Here is an 18,978-nt window from a genome sequence, read left to right as displayed (position 1 = left end):
TATGCAAATTTAAATGAAAGATACTATTTTTACCTGTTTAACAGAAACAAAAAAGAGACAAAAAAGCTCACCAATTAAAAATCAAAAAAGAAGGATATAACATATACAACTGTTGTTCTTATAAATGGTGTTACCTTCTGAGAAAGCTATTTAACAATATGGATATGGATTGAGCCTTAAAATGTCTATATGATTTTACCTAGAATCTTCACCTAAGGTAATATGTTCCAGAGTACCAATCACAAAGGCAAACAAAATTCACCTACATGGAAATTAAGAAGAAAATCTTGAACAGTACAAAAATTGTTCAATAAATATAATTACGTGATGGAGTATTATGCTGTCATAAAATGTTTTCACATAACATTTATTTTAAAAGAAATATCTGGATAATTTTTATAAATTTAAAAGAAGAGAAAATAAATAGAGGATGAGAGTAGTATTTTTACAGTGCAAATCTGGGAGATACTTGACAGACTGGGTCAAAATATAGCAGGGCTTTAAGACTGAATTGTGCATTCCATCTACGCTGCATGAGGGCTTTGATGAGCTAGGTTCAGCTGTGGAATTTTTATAACTTTGAATATGGAGCAATGTGAAAAGAAACAACCTCCAGCAGGCTCTGGGGACAATCACTCAGCAAAGTTTAGTTAAATGTGGTGGTAACTTTGAAATCAGTGTTTTGTTTTGTTTTGCTTTGCTTTTTAAACACACTAGTTATACACACAGGGCTATCTCACTAAGGGAAAATGTAGTAAAGACAGGAGTAGAACAGAAAATTTTAGAAGCCAGCTAAAGATCTAATGTCAAAATACCATAGACAAGATGCAAGTGGAAGAAACTGAAGCAGACTCAGGGACTCAACCTAGGTCTGCTTAAAGGGAGGCTCCAAGTCTCCATAGGAAACGTGAAAATTAGTCTTGTGTCAAATTTGAAATCAAAGCCTTTAGGAGTTAAGCAGCGATCAGATATAGGGTCTTCAGTGACTATCAGTTTAAGAGATCTCTATGGATAATGTTTTGTTATGGTAACCTTATTATTATAATTATTTAATGTAAATGCCTATACCTGGCACACAGTAGAAATGCAAATGATCGGAAAGAACTGCTGAACTGAACAATCAGAAAAGAACAGATTTGTTTATGTTGTCAATCAAATTATCAGCCTAATGCTTTGTTAAATGTTTTTATTAAGGCTTCATGACAAATAGTATTCATTTAAAGAATTCATGCTGTGGCCAATTTCTCAGAGGAAATTTACGTACTTAAATACCTTTATTCAGTTAACAGAAAAATTCAAAGAACTGAATAAAAAATAAAATAAAACCTGATTCTTTTATAAAACCAATAAAATAAATGAAAAGCAGGGTAGAGATTCCAGCAGGAGGACAGTTTTGCAAATTAGATAGATATTAGAAAGATAAAAAGAGAATATGATGAACCACTTTATGCTATTAATTTAAAAATTAGTCGGAAGGAACAATTCCAACCCTCATGCAAGAATAATTCGATAGGAACATTTAATAATTCTGCGAATCCATGAAGGGAGATATACCAATTTCACACAAATTCTTTCATAAAATAAACAGAAGCTCATATATCCTGACTTATTTTCTCAGAACCGTGTTACCCTGCTACCAATGCCAACGTCACTACAGAGAAAAATAACTGCACAGTTTCCTTCACGAATATCTCTAGTATTCTTTAAAAATAATACTAAAAATAAAAATATATATAAAGAGGATAATACATTATGACTAAGAGGAGTTTATCATAGGAATGCAAAGTTGTTTTAACATTAAAAAAATAATTCATGCAACTTCCCTTATCCACAGACTAAAGCATAGAATCAATACAATCATCTCAATGTGTGCAGAAAAAGCAGTTGTCAAAATTCAGTATCCTTTCACTTTAAAAACTCTCATTAAAGTAGGAATAAGAAGGAACTTCCTCAAAGAAATAAAGAGGAATTATGTAAACTGTAACTAACATCATACGCATTCCATGTTGAAAGTCTGAATGTTATCCTATAAGACTGAAATAAAGGAAAGACATTCACTTTAATACTTCTATTCACTTTGTACTAGGTTCTAGTTGGTACAATAAGGCAAGACAAATAAATGTCTTCTAGATTAATTAGCAAGATATAAAACTCTTTATTGTGACATGACATGGTAACCTATGAAGAAAGTCTTCATAGTCGACCTGGCGCAGGGGCTCACTCCTGTAATTCCAGCACTTGGGAGACCGAGGCGGGTGGATCACAAGGTCAAGAGATAGAGACCATCCTGCCCAACATGGTGAAACCCTATCTCTACTAAAAAATACAAAAATTAGCTGAGCGTGGTGGTGCGTGCCTGTAGTCACAGCTACTTGGGAAGCTGAGGCAAGAGCATTGCTTGAACTCAGGAGGCAGAGGTTGCAGTGAGCTGAGCTCACTCCATTGCACTCCAGCCTGGCGCCTGTTGATAAAGACTCTGTCTCAAAAAAAAAAAAAAAAAAAAGAATCTGCAAAGTCATCTACTAGAATTAAGGTGTTAGTTCATTTTTATGAATGTTGGTGGGCAGTAATGTAAAATAGTTTGCATTTTTCCATTAGGTAATAAAAAATATTGAAATCTACAATAGTATTTTTCTGCTTATTGTTCTAAAATAAGAGGTTTGTTGTATATTCCCTAGGTAATTTATTTTTATAGTCACACCAATTTTTGCTTTATACATTTTAAGGCTATAATATTTTATAAAATGAAAATCTAGAATTGTTATATCCTCATATTGAATTAAAATTATATCATTTTGAAGACAGCCTCTGTAATCATATTAATACTTTTACTGTATGGTATATTTTGTCTGATATTAATATAGCTTCATCAATTTTTACATCCACTTCTTTTTAGTCTTGCTAATTTCAAATTTCTATTTCTTTACATTTTGTGATTTAATAATTTATCTCTTCTAACCAGATTAAGTCCACTGAAATTTATTTCACTGGAGTTGTGGGTATACAACACACACATATTTCTAGTGATTTAATTTCTACTTCTATCTAGTGAGTTTTTTTTTTTTTTCTCCAGCAATGGCACTAGTGCTGGGCTCTGATAAAATAACATTTGTGCTCTTATTGCTATTGGGATGTCATGGTTTTATGATTTGTAGGCCAATGGAAAGTGCTAAGAGAGAGGTATTTAAAAATCCTGATACTGCCAATTCAAGTTAAACATTATGCATCCTATAAAATCAAAAGTTAAGTTTATCCTAAGGGGGGAACAATTTTGTGTTTAAAAGCCTATAATTATAATGTTTTACATAGAAGATAAAATTTTAAAAAGAGAAGTAAATGCAAATCCTAAAGCTGAAAACAAATAGAAACAATGGCTTTTTATTTCATACTTTATTTCTATTCTTATACTGAAAATTTGATTCCTTGTAAATTAACATACTGTTTAATTTTCCATGTTCTTCAACATGTATTTTTATTTCCTGGTCAAACTTGATTTGCAAACATATAATGGTTTTAAGTTGGAAAATGATGATGTTATTACTAACAAAAATAAAATTACTGATTGTTGTTTAAGTTTTTTTAGTTATTTGGGCTCAAAACATATTTCACCTAGAATGTAATGTTCCCAGTTTTGTTTTCAAAAGTAACCTGAAATATTTTATTTGCAAGTTTTGTTACTAGTTTGATATACTACTATGCTAGATTTACAATTGTTTCTATTTGTTTTCAGTTTTAGGATTTGAATTTACTTCTCTTTTTCAAATTTTATTTTCTGACTATGTAAAACATCTATAGGCTTTAAAAGGCAAAATTGTTCTCCCCTTCCCTTGGCAGACCAGAGCTGCAGCACACAGACTTCCCTTAACCCTCAGGGCGAAACGTGGCTGAGATGTGCCTACTTCTTGTTCCAAGTATTCTGACTTTTTGACTTGAACAGGATTCCTTAAAAAAAAAATCTTATAGCCTCATTTCATTTTTTAAAAATGTATTATTTAAGAATAGTCCATTGAGAATTTTCAAATATCATATTACAGGAGGCTTTCAGGGTCTCTAGGCCACCAATTGCCAGAATCAGATCTTTCAGAACGATGTCATATTTATCTCCAGTCTCAGAATCTAGAGCAAGCACTATACTGCTTAGTTTTTTGGTAAATAGTTATTAAATGAAGAAGCAAATTGATTCCTCTGTAATTCCATATTTTTTAATTAACAAAGAGACCAATATTTCTCAACAGTGATGCTGCTGACATTTGAGGCCAATTAATTATTTGTCATAGAGGCCTATCTTTAGCGCTATGGGATGCTTAGCATCATTTCTGGTCTTTGACTACTAGATGTCCATAGCCACCCTCCCCCTCACCCCGTAATCATGGTATTCAAAAGTGTCTCCAGATATGGTTAAATACTCCCTTGCAGATGGGGGCGGGAATTACTCATAATTTGGAACCACTAATGTTTGGCAATATGAGAAGACATTTTGCTATGTTGATAAAAATGATATTCTTGTCCTTTGAATATAAGAGTTTTAGCCAACATGGTTAAACTTTGTGGTGAAAATGAAATTACTTGCAATTATTTCTTCCCTTGCTTGACTCTCTCCTTGACACTCTTTTAAGGAGCAGCTATGCCAGAGAAAGGTATTCCTCTAAACCCCTTAGTAGTAACAAAAACAGGCCAATGGGCATTAGGGGTGTGTGTGTGTGTGTGTGTGTGTGTGTGTGTGTGTATGCATGCACATGTTTGCATGTGAAATATACTTTCCTCTGTGTGACTGCAACAAAGCCAATTAATGTAGAAAGCTTTCCTGCCCAGATTCTGCCCTATCTTTCTATGCTCTTTCTTCTCTGTCACCATCACCCAGTCACCTACCTGGTCTCTCCCAGCACAAGTTGACCATTGCACTAATGCACATAAGAAAGTTAGTGTCAGTCTTGGATAAAGCAGTAGGGCCACTCATGTGGCATGGATTTATGAGTCCTTTATGGTGACAAAGGAAGTTAAAACTCTTGCTGTGAAAGGCAGATGAGCTCTATTGGTGAGATTTATATAGTTACTAATGCAGCTTTTATTTGTTCTGCCAAAATATTCACTGTTTTTCTCCACTCCATGTATCACTCTGTTTACACTGACAGATATTTTTAAACTCATTAATTATTTAAGGACAAGAGAAGCATTATTAAGGATACGTCAAAATAAAGGCTTTTGGGGAAGATGCTTCATTCAGAGAAGAGCTGAGGAAAAATGTTTAAGACGAGAACACCTGCTTTTATTAGACTGATTAGCAAAGCACTATCCTTGTTTCAACCAACAAACATCAGTTGACAGTAAATTTTGTGTTTAGGAAGACCAGTGAGAGAGAAGACATGCCCCTTCAGTAGCTTATCATTAGGATGACCAAACTGGGGCATTTTTGAGAGTGAAAGGGTGCTATTAATAAATTCACTGGATAAGAGACATGGTAAACAACCAGCTGGCTCCAAACCAAGATGAATTGGCTCCAAATTTTATCATAGTAGTTGGGGAGTTAAGATACATCATCAGCTAGATTTTTATGATCTTCTACTTAGACATATTACAGGTGAAACACTGAATTATTGAAGAAGGCTGGAAGAGTGCTGAATTCTTGTATGCTGGGCACAAGGGGTGGAAGGAGGAGATAAAATTTGTAAAACACTCTCAGAGGACCAACTGACATCATTTAAGAACTAAACATGTGTTATCCATGCAAAACAGAGCATGTTCTCACACTGTCTCCTAGAATGTTACAACTTTCTAAGGGAAGTAATTTTATGCAAATCATATGCTATAACTTAGTGGTACCTTGATGGTATTGTCACTTAAGGCTAGATCCATTCATTTCAAAGCTAATTATTTAGTATATGCCAGGCACCATCAGCTGAGAACTCAAATAAAGTGCCTCTCTTCAGGAAGTTTACCATCTGTAGGAGATGCTTGCAGTACAGTGAGTGTTGCCTTTAAGGGATATTTTAGAATCTGTTTTGGAAAAGGGAATAATTATTATATGCATTGCATTTTAAAGACCTATAGAAAGTAAACATTTTACCTGATTTCTGAAATTTGTGCTTTTTATCCACAAGCTGGGAATCCAGAAGTATTTATAGCTGCTATTTAATGGCATTTCTTGGTAAATATGTATGTATTTGAGAAGTATATATGGTTTTCTACTTATGTTATCTCATTTAATCCTCATAAGACCATTGAAAGTGTGTGTTGCTATGTCATTTTACAGATGATGATACCAAGATTTTAAGTGGCAGTGGCAATTTTGAATCACCGAATGCAGTAGAGCTGGAATTATGCACTGGACTTATGTAAAACATTTCCCTCAAGTTCACCATTTTCAGCTCTATGATGGACAATGGACACCAGACTAAGGGTGGCTTCGTGGCAGTGTCAGAGGAGGCTCTTGGGCAGGTCAGCAATGCCAATCCCAACATCAAGACAACTGCTCTGTCAGAGTGCAGGTGGTAGTCCCATTGTCTATATATTCTGTTTTATTAAAAATAGTAAATTAGGAGGCTGAGGCAGGAGAATTGCCTGAACCCAGGAGGCGGAGGTTGCGGTGAGCCGAGATCGCGCCATTGCACTCCAGCCTGGGTAACAAGAGCGAAACTCCGTCTCAAAAAAAAAAAAAAAAAAAAAAAATAGTAAATTATGTTTATTTTAAAGACAAAGACCTTGCTGTTTTTTTTTTTGTTTTAGACAAACAAAATGCAGAGACCAGATTGAATCCACTGTTTTCCTGTCCATTGTTCTACCAACAAGAGGTAGAAAAAGAGCCAGCATAATCCTGTTTATTTTGAGCACCAAGAGACTATATTCTTCCACATTCTCTCACTTTTAATGACATATGAATATGATGCTATGATGTCTTAAAATGGAAAGAATAGGAAAAACGCTGTGTGGTCTCTATTTCTAACAGCAACACTGTAAGTGAGCTGTGATCTAGGTGTATGTTAATAACAACATAGGAATTCAATAGGAAATGGGAGAAATTTGAGAAACGATTTAGCCAATATACTTTGGGTGGCCTAAGGAGAAGACTGAAAATGACTTTGTGGCCTAGGCAGAAAAGCAAAATGGCAGACACAAGAGGGCACAAGGAAGAGTCATCAAGTTCTCCTTATAAGGGATTTTGGTGGCATCAGCACCTCGAGTAGAGGAATGGATAGAGTAAAACATCTATCCTGTCTTTCCTGCCCATGCTATGCCACTGAGTAACCAAAAAACAGATGAAAGGAGGTTTCTCTTTTTACTTTCTCTAGTGAATGCATGGAGGTCTAATGCCTTAATTAATGGAACTAGGTATTGCCCATCAATGGCGGCTAATATCACTGAATGAGATGCAACAATGATTATTTTTTCCCAGTACAAGAACACCACCACTTACTCCTGTGCTGAAAGTCTGGTAAGTAAGATCTGGCAAAAGCTGCACAAGGATTTGGCAGGTAAAGTAGGGATCGAGGTCACCTGCCTGGCTGTGGCAGCGTTGATTCCGGATCTATTCTTCTGATTTTAAATGCATTCCACTTTTCTCCCCAGTGCTTTTCCACCTCTTGGTTATTGTACCTCTCCTTTGCTCTGGAGTCCCAGTGGTGATAGTTAATGTTCTATAAAACCTGTGGACCAGAATAACAGTAATGTGGTTGTACATAGGAGAAAAGGGGGCTTATCCCATTCCCCAGCCATATCCTTCCAGCCTGTGTAATCTGCTGAGGTTGCAATGGGCTCTCTGCATCCTCTGCCCTTGACAGTCTCTTTTATTAACTGGCTTAGGTTTCATGTTTCTAAGAGATGTTGAGGCATCAATTGTTTCTTCTCTTATGGAACAGCTGTGATTTATTTTAGTGAAAAGTCTCAACTCTAGAAAGAAACCAAAGGATGTTAGTGTCCCCATTGCTGAGGAATAGGCCATTTTCTTGAAAGTCTGTGACTAAGTAAATGTCATTACATTTAGAACAAAATTTACTTATTAGAGAAGTTGAATGCCATGACCAAGAGCTATTTTTTGGCTGGAGCTTCTGGGCAGATGGAGCGGACAAAAACATGGAGAAGACTGAGGTACTGGCATTCTCTAGTCAAACTCTTACAACTTTTTTATTTGTTCAGAGAATATCCTCTTACCTTCATACTTGGGTTTGAATGGTTGTAGATGACTAAAATATAAATTGACCAAGCTGTCCTGGTGTAACAGATGAGTCTGTGTAAACTAGCTGCTAATACGTTCTTACTGAAGGGACTGTTATGTCATGGTTGAAAGCACATGCTTTGGTAAAAACTGCTTAAATCTTAGATCCATGATTTTCTAGCTATGTAATCTGAAGATAAGGTACCAATCCTGCTTATTCCTCAATTTCCCTGCATATAAAATAAAGGTGATAAAAGCATTTATTTCATGGAGCTTCATCAGACAAGAATTAAATTAGTGAAAAACTATGAGGCCTTAGAATACTGCCTCCTATCCAATAAGCAGTAAATCAATGTTGCGTCAAACCTGCTCAAATCATCTGTTGCCAAGAAGCCTTTCTTGATTACTTTCTTTCACAACCATTACTTTTCTCTGGTGCCATAAAAAGGTGAGAATATTAGAAGCTGACAATCCTGGCTTTATATACATACAGTAACATTTACAAACCAAGTAAATTGGGCAAGATATGTATTAATAAGTCCTTTAAACACTTTTTCTTATATCTACAGCACCATGGATCATATCACACTGACCTTTTAAGTTGCTGTGATAATTAAATGAGACAATGAGATAGTGTTTAGTAGAATCTGGGAGACTAGATTTCAGTAAAATTGAATAGCCTTCTCTATTGGAGCACTTGCAATCCGCCTTTTTACTTCCGGTATTGACCTTACTTCTGTGGCTTTGCACTGCTGTCCAACAGAATCATTCCACATTCAAATGGTTTATGTTACCTTCTTGATTTCTTATGGGCTTCTGATACATAGAAAAGAAGTCCTGTTGCTTTAAGTAACTTATGGGGACTGCCAAAGGGTAAGAAACTGATTTCCTTAATGCATTCACCATCCAACAAATATTTATTGGATGGCAGCTGTGTATCAGCACCATTAAGGAGAGATATGAGATCTATCAATCCAGACAGACTTTCTGCTCTAATGGGGCTTGCAGTCTTATGATGGAAATATATTGAATTCATAATTACACAAATGATCATTAAATCAATGCAGTGGGAATTACTATTTTTGGAATTTACCCCAGAAATACTTTTGATGGACTATTCAACCTTAAATTCTTAAGAACATATGGTTTTTATTGTTTATTGTTTCTGGAATTATTAATTAAAAAATGTTATTGGAAGGCAGGTGTTGTGTCACTTAAGAAAATTAGCTGTTTGATGAAGTAACAGACTTGCCATTTCTGGAAGGGTTCACAATGGTCTCATGGAATGTTATTTCCTTGAATTTTATAAACCACATAGTATGCATTTGTAGTGCATTAAGAATCTTGCTATAAACTGAAGGTTTATGTCTACTTAAAATTCTTATGTTGAAATCTAATCCTCAGTGTGGAGATATTTGAAGATAGGGCCTTTTGGAGGCGACTAGGTCATGAAGACGAGGCCCTTGTGAATGGGATTAAGGTCTTTACAGAAGAAAGACTGCAAATAGCTTCTTCATCCCTTCCACCATGGAAGGCACAGCAAAAAAATGACCATCTATTAACAAAGAAGTTGACCCATACCAGACAATGAATCTGCCAGCTCCTTAATCTTGCACTTCCCAGTCTTTAAAACTGTGAGAAATAAATTTTTGTTATTTTTAAGCCACCCAGTCTATGACATTCTGTTATAGCAGCCTGGAGTAACTAAAAAAAATTTTTTTTAATTGGACAGCATCTCTGGAATACTGATTCTCCAAATGAAGGGAATATGTGCATTTGGCTGACAGTGTCACTAAACAGTGACGATAAGTTGACAGACTTGATTTTGGCAACTGAATCCATTGATTGACTCACACTACAGGTTAACAGTTCAGGTAAGTGAGGGTTCTATTACCTATGATAAAAAAAACCTGCAGGTGACTTTGCACCAACAAGTTTTATGCCTAAATTGAATTTTGTCAAAAGTTTAAAGTAATTTCATTGCAAAAATATATTCTGACAAAAGTTGTAAGGCTCCCTTTCCTTCTCAGAATAAAGTTCATTTTGGTTTATATTGCACCTATTGTGAGGCAATGAGATTAAGGGAATTTCCACTGCATCTAAGAACAGGATGTGTGTCAGGCATCGTGAGACCACATTGGGTGGCTGAGTGGGGCTGAAGCAACTTTATCTATATTTTTTGAGGGTGTGACAGTTAAAAGCTTGCTGAATAAAAAGGAGTCATGACCCTGTGGAACTAGGAAATTGAGTAGGTGAGAGTGAAGAAGTGCTTTCCCTTTCTTTTATGCCTGCTTTTCTCTGCTTCTGTTGACTGACTTTCCTGACTCAGTGAAGGTGGCAGGAGACATCTGCCCCACAGCTTTGTAGTTTTATAGCTTTTAAGTTCCAGACATCAGGCTGTGCTGTGATTGAAATCTCTAGCCACATGCACACTTACATTCGTTGTGGCACTGTTTACAATAGCAAAGACTTGGAACCAACCCAAATGCCCATCAATGATAGACTGGATAAAGAAAATGTGGCACATATACACCATGGAATACTATGCAGTCATAAAGAGGGATGAGTTCATGTCCTTTGCAGGGACATGGATGAATCTGGAAACTGTCATTCTCGGCAAACTGACACAAGAACATAAAATCAAACACCACATGTTCTCACTCATAAGTGGGTGTTGAACAAAGAGAACACGTGGACAGAGGGAGGGGAACATCACACACTGGGGTCTGTTGGGGAGTGAGGGGCTAGGGGAGGGATAGCAGAGAGTGGGGAGATTGGGGAGGGATAACATGAGAAGAAATACCTAAGGTAGGTAACGGGGGATGGAGGCAGCAAACCACCTTGGTATGTGTATACCTGTGTAACAATCCTGTAAGAGCTGCACATGTACCCCAGAATTATATATATGTATATATAAAGAAATCTATAGCCAAAATTCTAAATGCTTAAAAAGGGACTGGGATCTCTGTAGGTAGTGTTAGGTGTCTGTGCAAAGTCTAGCCAACCTTGGCCATTAGAATGTGACCGTCTATGTGTCTTGACTGTAGGGAGGCCGCTTGTATAATCGGGGTAGATAGTTCTAAGGGAAATAGAATGTCTTTGACCCACAGCCTTGAAGAACACCTGAAAAGGTGTCTATTGCTTTATCCATTTTAAGTTTAAGAATAATTGCACCAAGAGAATAGATTTTAAGTGTTTTATCACAAAAAATAAGTATGTGAGATGATGCATTGTTAATTAGCTCTGTATTACTATTCCGCAATGTACATATATTTCAAAACATGATGTCGTATACAATAAATATACACAATTTTAATGTGTCAAATGAAAAGAAATAAACAAGTAAATAAATAAGGATTGAGAGGAGAAATTTATATTCTAAGTAAAAAATATGCATTGCAAATAAGTCTTGCTCAGCACCACAGATAATCAAAACAAAAGATAATGAAAATTAATCTTTATTTTGCCTGAGCATAAAATATAAACTACTCCTCAAATTAATAAGCTTAATCTGTCTTCATTGAACACCCATCTGCATCCCTTCCAGCATTCTTATGATTAAAGATGAAGTCAACCTGAATTGCCACAAGGAATGTTGTGAGGTAGGAATTATCCTTTAGACTTTCAGGTAAAGATGGCTAAATCACTCATGTAAGGGATCATCTCTGATACCTGAGAAACACTCAGAGCCCCAGAGTTCCTAAAGAATGAGTCCTGCATGATCTGGACATGTACCCCAGAACCTAAAGTACAATAAAAAAAAAAGAGAATGAGGAGCCAAACATAGAACCAAGTTAATAAGGAGCAAAGCCACCTCTTAGTCATCAGAACTTAGTGCGTGGTACAATCTCACTCAGCCTGTCGCAATGCCCTAAGCTCCGCAGTTCCTGTTAACTCTCCCCCGATTCCAATTTGCTTTATCTACCTTTTAATGCTTCTAAAAATCTCTGTGGCTACTCTTCACATATCTTGGCAGTTATTGAAAAATCATTTTTATAAATAATTCATTTTTTAGTGAACAAACATTCTAAAATACATACATTTTGGGTGGTCTCTGGAATAAGAAAATAGAAAAGACATAGTTTCTCATAAAAGAAGCTCTCCTGGGCTTTCTTCTTATCATCCTTCTACTAATTATCATTATAATTATTACTGATTCCTTGCTAAGGAAGAAGTTTTGGAAGCTATTGGTGAGGTCCAGCTGGATTGGGTGCTACATTGATTTGATCAGATTTATTTTGGGTAGGGATCAATAGTTCTTAAAATTTGAGTGTAACTTTTATAGTTTCTCCAGTGTCTTAGAGTTGTGTGTGTGCACAGGCATGTGTATGTTTGGTTTGGGTTGCTATTAGAATATGGAGCTCTGCTTTCACCAATTACTAGATATATTTATTTTACTTATTCTCACCAACCTGCTGTTCTTGATAAGGACTCCTCAGGTGCAATCAGGTACTATATAAAATAAAGTGCAAAGGCATTTGTGATATTTTGTGATACATGTTTTCTAAGATTAGAATACAAATTCATGGGAAATGGAAGACACTTATTTGAACTTTTGACTAATCTAGAAAGTAGAGGAAATCAGGCTAGGCATCCCTCAGCCTTTGCCTCCTACCCTGTTAAACTCATCTGCAAGTGCTCACGGCCATCCTTCTCTTTCTCCTCCCTCATGTGAAGAGTCCCTGTCTGTGCTCTGGAATGTGCTTCTGGAAGACTTGACTAGATCCAAGTTAATATACAAATTTACATCTGATTAAATACACAAATATTATAATATACACAGCTGATAACATACACAAATCTCTTCTGTCTTAAAAAAAAAAAATAAGACAGGTTTCCCAATTTCTTCTGCAATTCAGCACCTGCACAAGGCACGGCTCCATCTCTTCTCTTCCCTCACTGTCACCCCCTCTCTTCCTGTTCACTCTCTAGTTAACTTTAATGCAGCTTTCAAGTCCTCCCAGTCTGGTTATAACAGTTCATACCAAGGTCAGCAATAACCTCGGAATTGCCCAAAGACTTTTCTTTCACCTTCTTGCACGTGCTGCTGTCCTTGGTACTTTTAAACCACACCAGTAGTTACAAAATTGGCTCCTTCCTTGACTCCTGGCACCACCTGTTTCAGGTTCTTCCCTGCTGTTGGTCTCACAAGGATGTTCTGTGTGACTTCCTCCTCACTTGGCATTCTCACCACTCCTATCACTTAATGTCTCCCAAATCTCTGTCTCCAGCCCCCATTTCCCATCTGAGCAAGAGCCACATGACCACCTCTGTACTGAACATCTAGATCTCCCAACCTGCATACACCAGGGGCATCTCAAATCAGCATGTCTGGCCTGGATTCAGCCATCTCCACATTGCCCTACATCAACCTGCTTCTCCTCTTGCATTCCATAACTCAGTGAATAACAGATACCAGCCTGCATCCAGCTGCCCAGCCCAAAACATCAGTCACCTATAACCCCTTCAAGCTCACCTCAAACATCCCATCAGGCACCAAAATTTACCTTCAAATGTCCCTGTGATTTATTTTAGCTATCAGAAATCTCTTGCCTGGATTATATGAACAACACTTGGATGTCTCATTTCACTGATTCCAGCCTTTGCCCTCATATCCTTCCAACTGCACTGAAGCCAAGGTAATCTTTCTGAAACACAAATGTGGTAATGCCAATTTCCTGCTTAAAATTCTTGAAAAGCTCTCAGGCATGCAGAGTTAAGTCCGTGCTCCCTAACATAGCATGCACAGCCTTAATCTGTCTTTTGCTTGTATTTCCAACCACGTTTCCTGCCAGCCCTTCCACGCTCAGCTGTTTGCTCTGTGGTTTGCAAGAAAGCAAATGTTATTATTTTTTTACTTCCCCATCTTACCAGTCCACAAGAGTTCTATTTTCCTATTACAGATTTGCCAAAAGTTATGTAGCAACCTCAATCCCCTGTAATATCATCAATCTACAATTTGCCTCAGTTTGAAAACATCTCTGCTTTTGATGTCTTTGGTTATTTCCACTTGTCTAGTCTCCACGGCCCTGAAGGGGGTTCAGAGCCTGGAGTCCCAGCAGTGATAAGACAGGAGAGTTCTCCACCTGGTAGATACCTAGTAGTTGTCATCCATTTCTTCTTTTGTCTGCCCCTGTTCTATAGTTTCTGCAGAACTGGAAGACTGGTTTCTGGGCACCTGGTGATTGGTCAGTCCAAGTCCAAAGTGGTTACTCTTCACGGATTTGCACAAGTAAATATCAACATCTGAGGCCAACATTACTCTGCGAATGCCAATCCCTGTGCACAAATTTTTTTCCGAGCCCCTGTGTTCTTCCCGACCACAACCTGACTCAGCACCTGGTGAAATCTCAGTCTGGCTTCCAGATCCAACTCCTTGACCTGCTCCTCTGAGTATCATTCCCTCATGCTCACCTTTCTCCAGTGCAGTTCATCCTCTGCAGGGTACACAGAACCACATACCTCCCTCTAACATTGTGATTACCTTGCTGTGTGTGGAAAGCCTCCCTGGTATCTGCTTCTCTCTCTTGCACTTGATGAAATAATTCACGGGTGGTCACAGTCTCAGTCACCACTGCTTTCAGTATCAAGCCTGGTGCTGAACAATTGCTCAGTAAATGTCCATCAAATGAACAGTGGGTACCTACTTGGGAAAACATAATAAAACATATTTGTCCTATCACCTAAGTTTATTTACAAAGGAATTTTAAATAGAATCACAAAGCATCAGAATAGGAAGGAAATCATGAAGTCACCAGCGGGTGGTGGTAACTGTTTCCCAGTGAAAACCCCCAAATAGATTTATGTGGGCAAACTAGAAGGAACCTTGGAAAGATTCCATTGGAAGGCATTTTGATTTCCCAGAGTGGGTTGGCCCCTGTAATGCAAACACAGATCTGATCATGAGCTCTGAGCCAAGCAGACTTGCTCTTTTTGAAGCTCCTCCTGCTAGGATTCCTTGGGCTCTTCAAGGGGAGCTCCCAGGCTAGGGTAACAGGGGTTTCTCCCACTAGAGCTGCGTGGAATATTATGGAATACTGTAGAGTGTCTCTGTTCCCTTCACACCCCTTCACTCCCCGCTCACCTATCCATCCACTCCACCTCTGCCCCTGTGGGCTGATTTCCTGGAACTCTGGTTCTGCAGATTTAGGTTCTGATTTAGGTTCAAGGCCAGTCCCCAGTCCTGCACCACCATCAGTCTCCATGCCGCAGGAGTCCCCTCCAGTTCCGGACCCTGAGTTGGTGGCCGATCCCTCCATACTTAGCTGTGCCTAGCACAATGCTGTGCAGGGACATATCTCTCTTCACTCTCTGGCAACCTCCTGGATGCATCTGTCCTTTCAGGATCTTGTTTCTGACAGTCTACCTCCAGCTGGCTCCTTTTCACTAGTTTCAGCAGATTTGGGCTGGGTCCAGGTTCAGGACTCCTGAGGTCTTATTCCTCCTTCCTTTCCTCTGGGAAGGCTGTTTCTTACTTCCTACTAAAGACGAGATGTCTTCTCTAGATTTTATAGCTCAAATGTCAAAAAAGGTGGGGTTTAGACCTTGGGATCAGCATGAAGAATTTTGACTGCCCTCCTTCCCCTCATTCAATGCTGTTCAGGTGTCCCCAGGAGCTTGTACCAGCTTCACCCTGTCTCAGAATTCCCTTCTGATTCTCTCTTCAGCTTCTTCCAATGGATGTGCTCAGGTTGTGAATATGACTGGGGGCTTAAAACAGTTAAATTCATCAGAAGAGCTTTTGACTTTTAGCTTCTGGGTCCTCAAATGTCCCCTAACTCCACCGGCCCCAGGCCCCTACATGCAGTTCTCACCTCATTTACACACTGCTGTCTGAAACACAGCAGAAATCGCATTCATCCCTCGGGAAGTGTGAATGTTTTGAGAAAATCACTCAGCATTTAAATATCAAGATAACCAAGACCATGTAGCCACACATAATTACATAAAGGATAGAGAGGAGGCATCTCCACTGCCCAGGCTGTCAGGGCCCTTCGCAGGGCAGTGGAGTCCAACACACACCTTTCTTGGGTAAAAAAGAAAGAAACAGCAGCACTGGACCATGCCCCTACCCCCATGGAAGCTCCCTCTGACCTCTCCTGAGGTCTCATCTGAGGCCCATAAGCACTTAGCCCAGATGGATATCTCACCCTCATAAAGCTTTCTGCGCCAATCAGTTTTATTCTGAAAATTATTCTATATATCCCCTCAGCTAAGACTTAAAAAAATAATAATAATTCTTAAGGAAATACTGCAATGCCCCTTGAGTCCTGACCAAGCAGCCCTACTAATTCACTTCTTCCTTGTGGGAGGTGGTGAAACACCATAAAGCTGTTCAAAGCTCATTTTGGAAATGGATGCTGGAGAGCACCAGCCCCTGGGCCCTCCCTCCTCTGAAGGCCTTCACTGAGTTTCAAATGAACTGGAGGACTTGACTCAATCAGGGAGATGTTTTCCTGATTTGTTTTAAGTGTCAGGGCAGCAAGTGGAGATTTTTAAATTATGAGGCATCAGGAAGTGAGACCATGACTATTTACAGACAGACTAGGGGAAGACACCAACCACAGGATTTGCATTTAGAGAGAGGGCTGGGACTATGATATCTGGATTCTACAGGACCATTTCTATTTCAGAGAGATATTCTCCTAATGAATTTCATTACAAATAAAGAGCTATCCTAATCCTAGTTATTAAAAGCAAAAACAGAAACACACTTATGGCCAGGTGTGGTGGCTCATTCCTGTAACCCCAGCAGTTCTGCAGTACAAAGTGGGCAGATTATCTGAGGTTTGCGATCAGCCTGGCCAACATGATGAAACCCCATCTCTACTAAAAATACAAAAAATTACCTGGGCTTGGTAGTGCACACCTGTAGTCCCAGGTACTTGGGAGTCTGAGTCAGGAGGAGTGCTTTAGCCCAAGAGATGGGGATCACAGTGAGCTGAGATCATGCCACTGCACTCTAGCCAGGGCAAAAAAGCAAGACTCTTAAAAAAAAACCCACTTATGATTTTTCTTGTCATGGTAATTGATATAAATTAGGTAGGTGCCAAGGTGCCAAGCTAAGTGCCAAGCTCCTTCCTGCACACAGTGGGGAGACAGCATTCTCACAGGCTCAGACCAAGATCAGTCAAATAGGGTACATGCAAGTCAGTGGCATCTTGGCAGCTGAGACCCTAGATGCATGGGGCAGTCAGAGAGTGAGAACTGAACCTGGTGGTGAGTGGTCTAGGAATTCAACAGTCCTTCTACCTAAGGAATCCACCCTCTGTGACCTTACCCGCCTCAAGTAAGGTGTTACAACCTTTAAGGAAGACTTTAATTCCTCTATTGTCAAAACAATGAAGGCTCATAAAACTCTTAGAGCCTATTCAAAGAGCTTCTCTTTGAGAATGCAGCTGGGCACTGATTTGGTTGATGTGTCTTTCTTGGAACTTCCTAATCAGACTACACATCTCCCATTAGCTCATCAATGACCATGTTATAAAATCTGTAAGTCATTTCCTGGGCCTCCTCCTACTTGACCTATCAGCAGCATTTGACCTAGCAGACTATGTGCTTTCCAGAACACCATAGTCTCCTTGGTTGGTTCATCCCTTTTTATGTCACTCTTCTTCATGGAGCTCTCATTAACCTGAGCTCTAAACATTTTAGTTTCTTAGTTCTTAGAATTCTTAGAACGCTAAGATGCTGCGTGAGTTGACACCAGAGGGCACATTCACATAGATATCTTGGTGCTGTCTGGAGTTCTGCAACAGCCAGTTAGTTATTCACTAAACCAGTGCTGAAGCATGATCATAGACCAATTGATGCTGGTCTACCAACTGTTTGCTCTCAGCTCACAACAAGGCAAGAACAGATATTGAGCGTACTTATTTAGTAATGAACATTTAGAGCAGGGTGACAGTGTTGCTGCATCCACACTGTCCCACTTAGACGCTTCTAGTGTTGATGCTCTGGTCAGGTACAGACCAGTTTGGGCATTGTTGAACTCACAGAAAGTCACATGTGATGTGAGCTGTGTACTGGGCATGCAAAATAAGTTAGTGTGTGATATTTTAACTTAAATTAGTCAAGTAAAAGTACATAAAGTCTGAATCCATGTCTTTTATTAAAAAATAATTTCAATAAAACATAAATAACTCAACTATAGTTAATAGTACTGTTTTACATACTTGTAATTTACTGAGAGGAGATCCTAAGTGTTCACACACACACATACACACATACACACACACACACACACAGACACACACACACACACAAAGATGACTGTGAGGTGATGAATGTGTTAACTAGTTAACCTGCTTGTATTAATCATTTTACAATGTATAGCTACATTAAATACTATGTTGTACACTTTATGTACAATTTTATTTGCCAATTATACCTCAATAAAGCTGAAAAAATATAATTAAATCAACTAACATGTTGTGGGATGTGTCATTGAATGCAGCTGCTGATGAAGATGGATACTGAAAATATAACTTTCTTTCATTTTACATAAAAGTTAAACATGACTATCTTGAGCCTGAAGAATTCACTTTAAAATCCTTTTTTCCATACCCATCTCTTCTACCATGATTAACAGTAAAACAAAAACATAGAAATAGTTTAGGTTTACATTGTCCTCAATAAGTACTCTTGTCATCAATCTAACTTAATTACCAAGAAAAAAGCAAGTTCATTTGTCCCTTTAAAAGGTTAACTGTTGATATGAGTGAATGTTCAAAATGTGTGTAGAGATTTTGAAAATGTGAAATCACTGTCTCATTCTTAATGTTTTGTTTAGCTATAATTTCAAAAGGATAAAAAATAACAAATACAGT

At 38.2% G+C, this 18,978-nt stretch overlaps 2 long non-coding RNA genes across 3 annotated transcripts in view; both read left to right on the top strand.

Moving 5' to 3' along the window:
- Window positions 1-6,659, top strand: part of LOC141583671 (uncharacterized) — a 44,261-nt gene extending 37,602 nt beyond the window's left edge. The window contains exon 5 of the long non-coding RNA XR_012516429.1: window positions 6,251-6,659. This is a non-coding gene — a long non-coding RNA (uncharacterized LOC141583671). The remainder of the gene's footprint in view (window positions 1-6,250) is intronic.
- An 11-nt stretch (window positions 6,660-6,670) lies between these two features.
- On the top strand, window positions 6,671-18,633 carry LOC141583672 (uncharacterized). 2 transcript variants are annotated; one of them, XR_012516431.1, is made up of 5 exons: window positions 6,671-7,429; window positions 9,554-9,783; window positions 9,882-10,023; window positions 13,685-13,788; window positions 14,294-18,633. It is a non-coding gene; the product is annotated as an uncharacterized LOC141583672 (long non-coding RNA). The 2 variants fall into 2 exon arrangements; XR_012516430.1 differs by having other exon boundaries at window positions 6,671-9,783.
- The last annotated feature ends 345 nt before the right edge of the window (window positions 18,634-18,978 follow it).

Source organism: Saimiri boliviensis, chromosome 1 (assembly GCF_048565385.1).
Source record: "Saimiri boliviensis isolate mSaiBol1 chromosome 1, mSaiBol1.pri, whole genome shotgun sequence".
Classification (NCBI taxonomy): Eukaryota; Metazoa; Chordata; class Mammalia; order Primates; family Cebidae; genus Saimiri; species Saimiri boliviensis.
The sequence above is the reverse complement of the archived record's forward strand: the minus strand, read 5'-3'. Positions and strand labels throughout refer to the sequence as shown.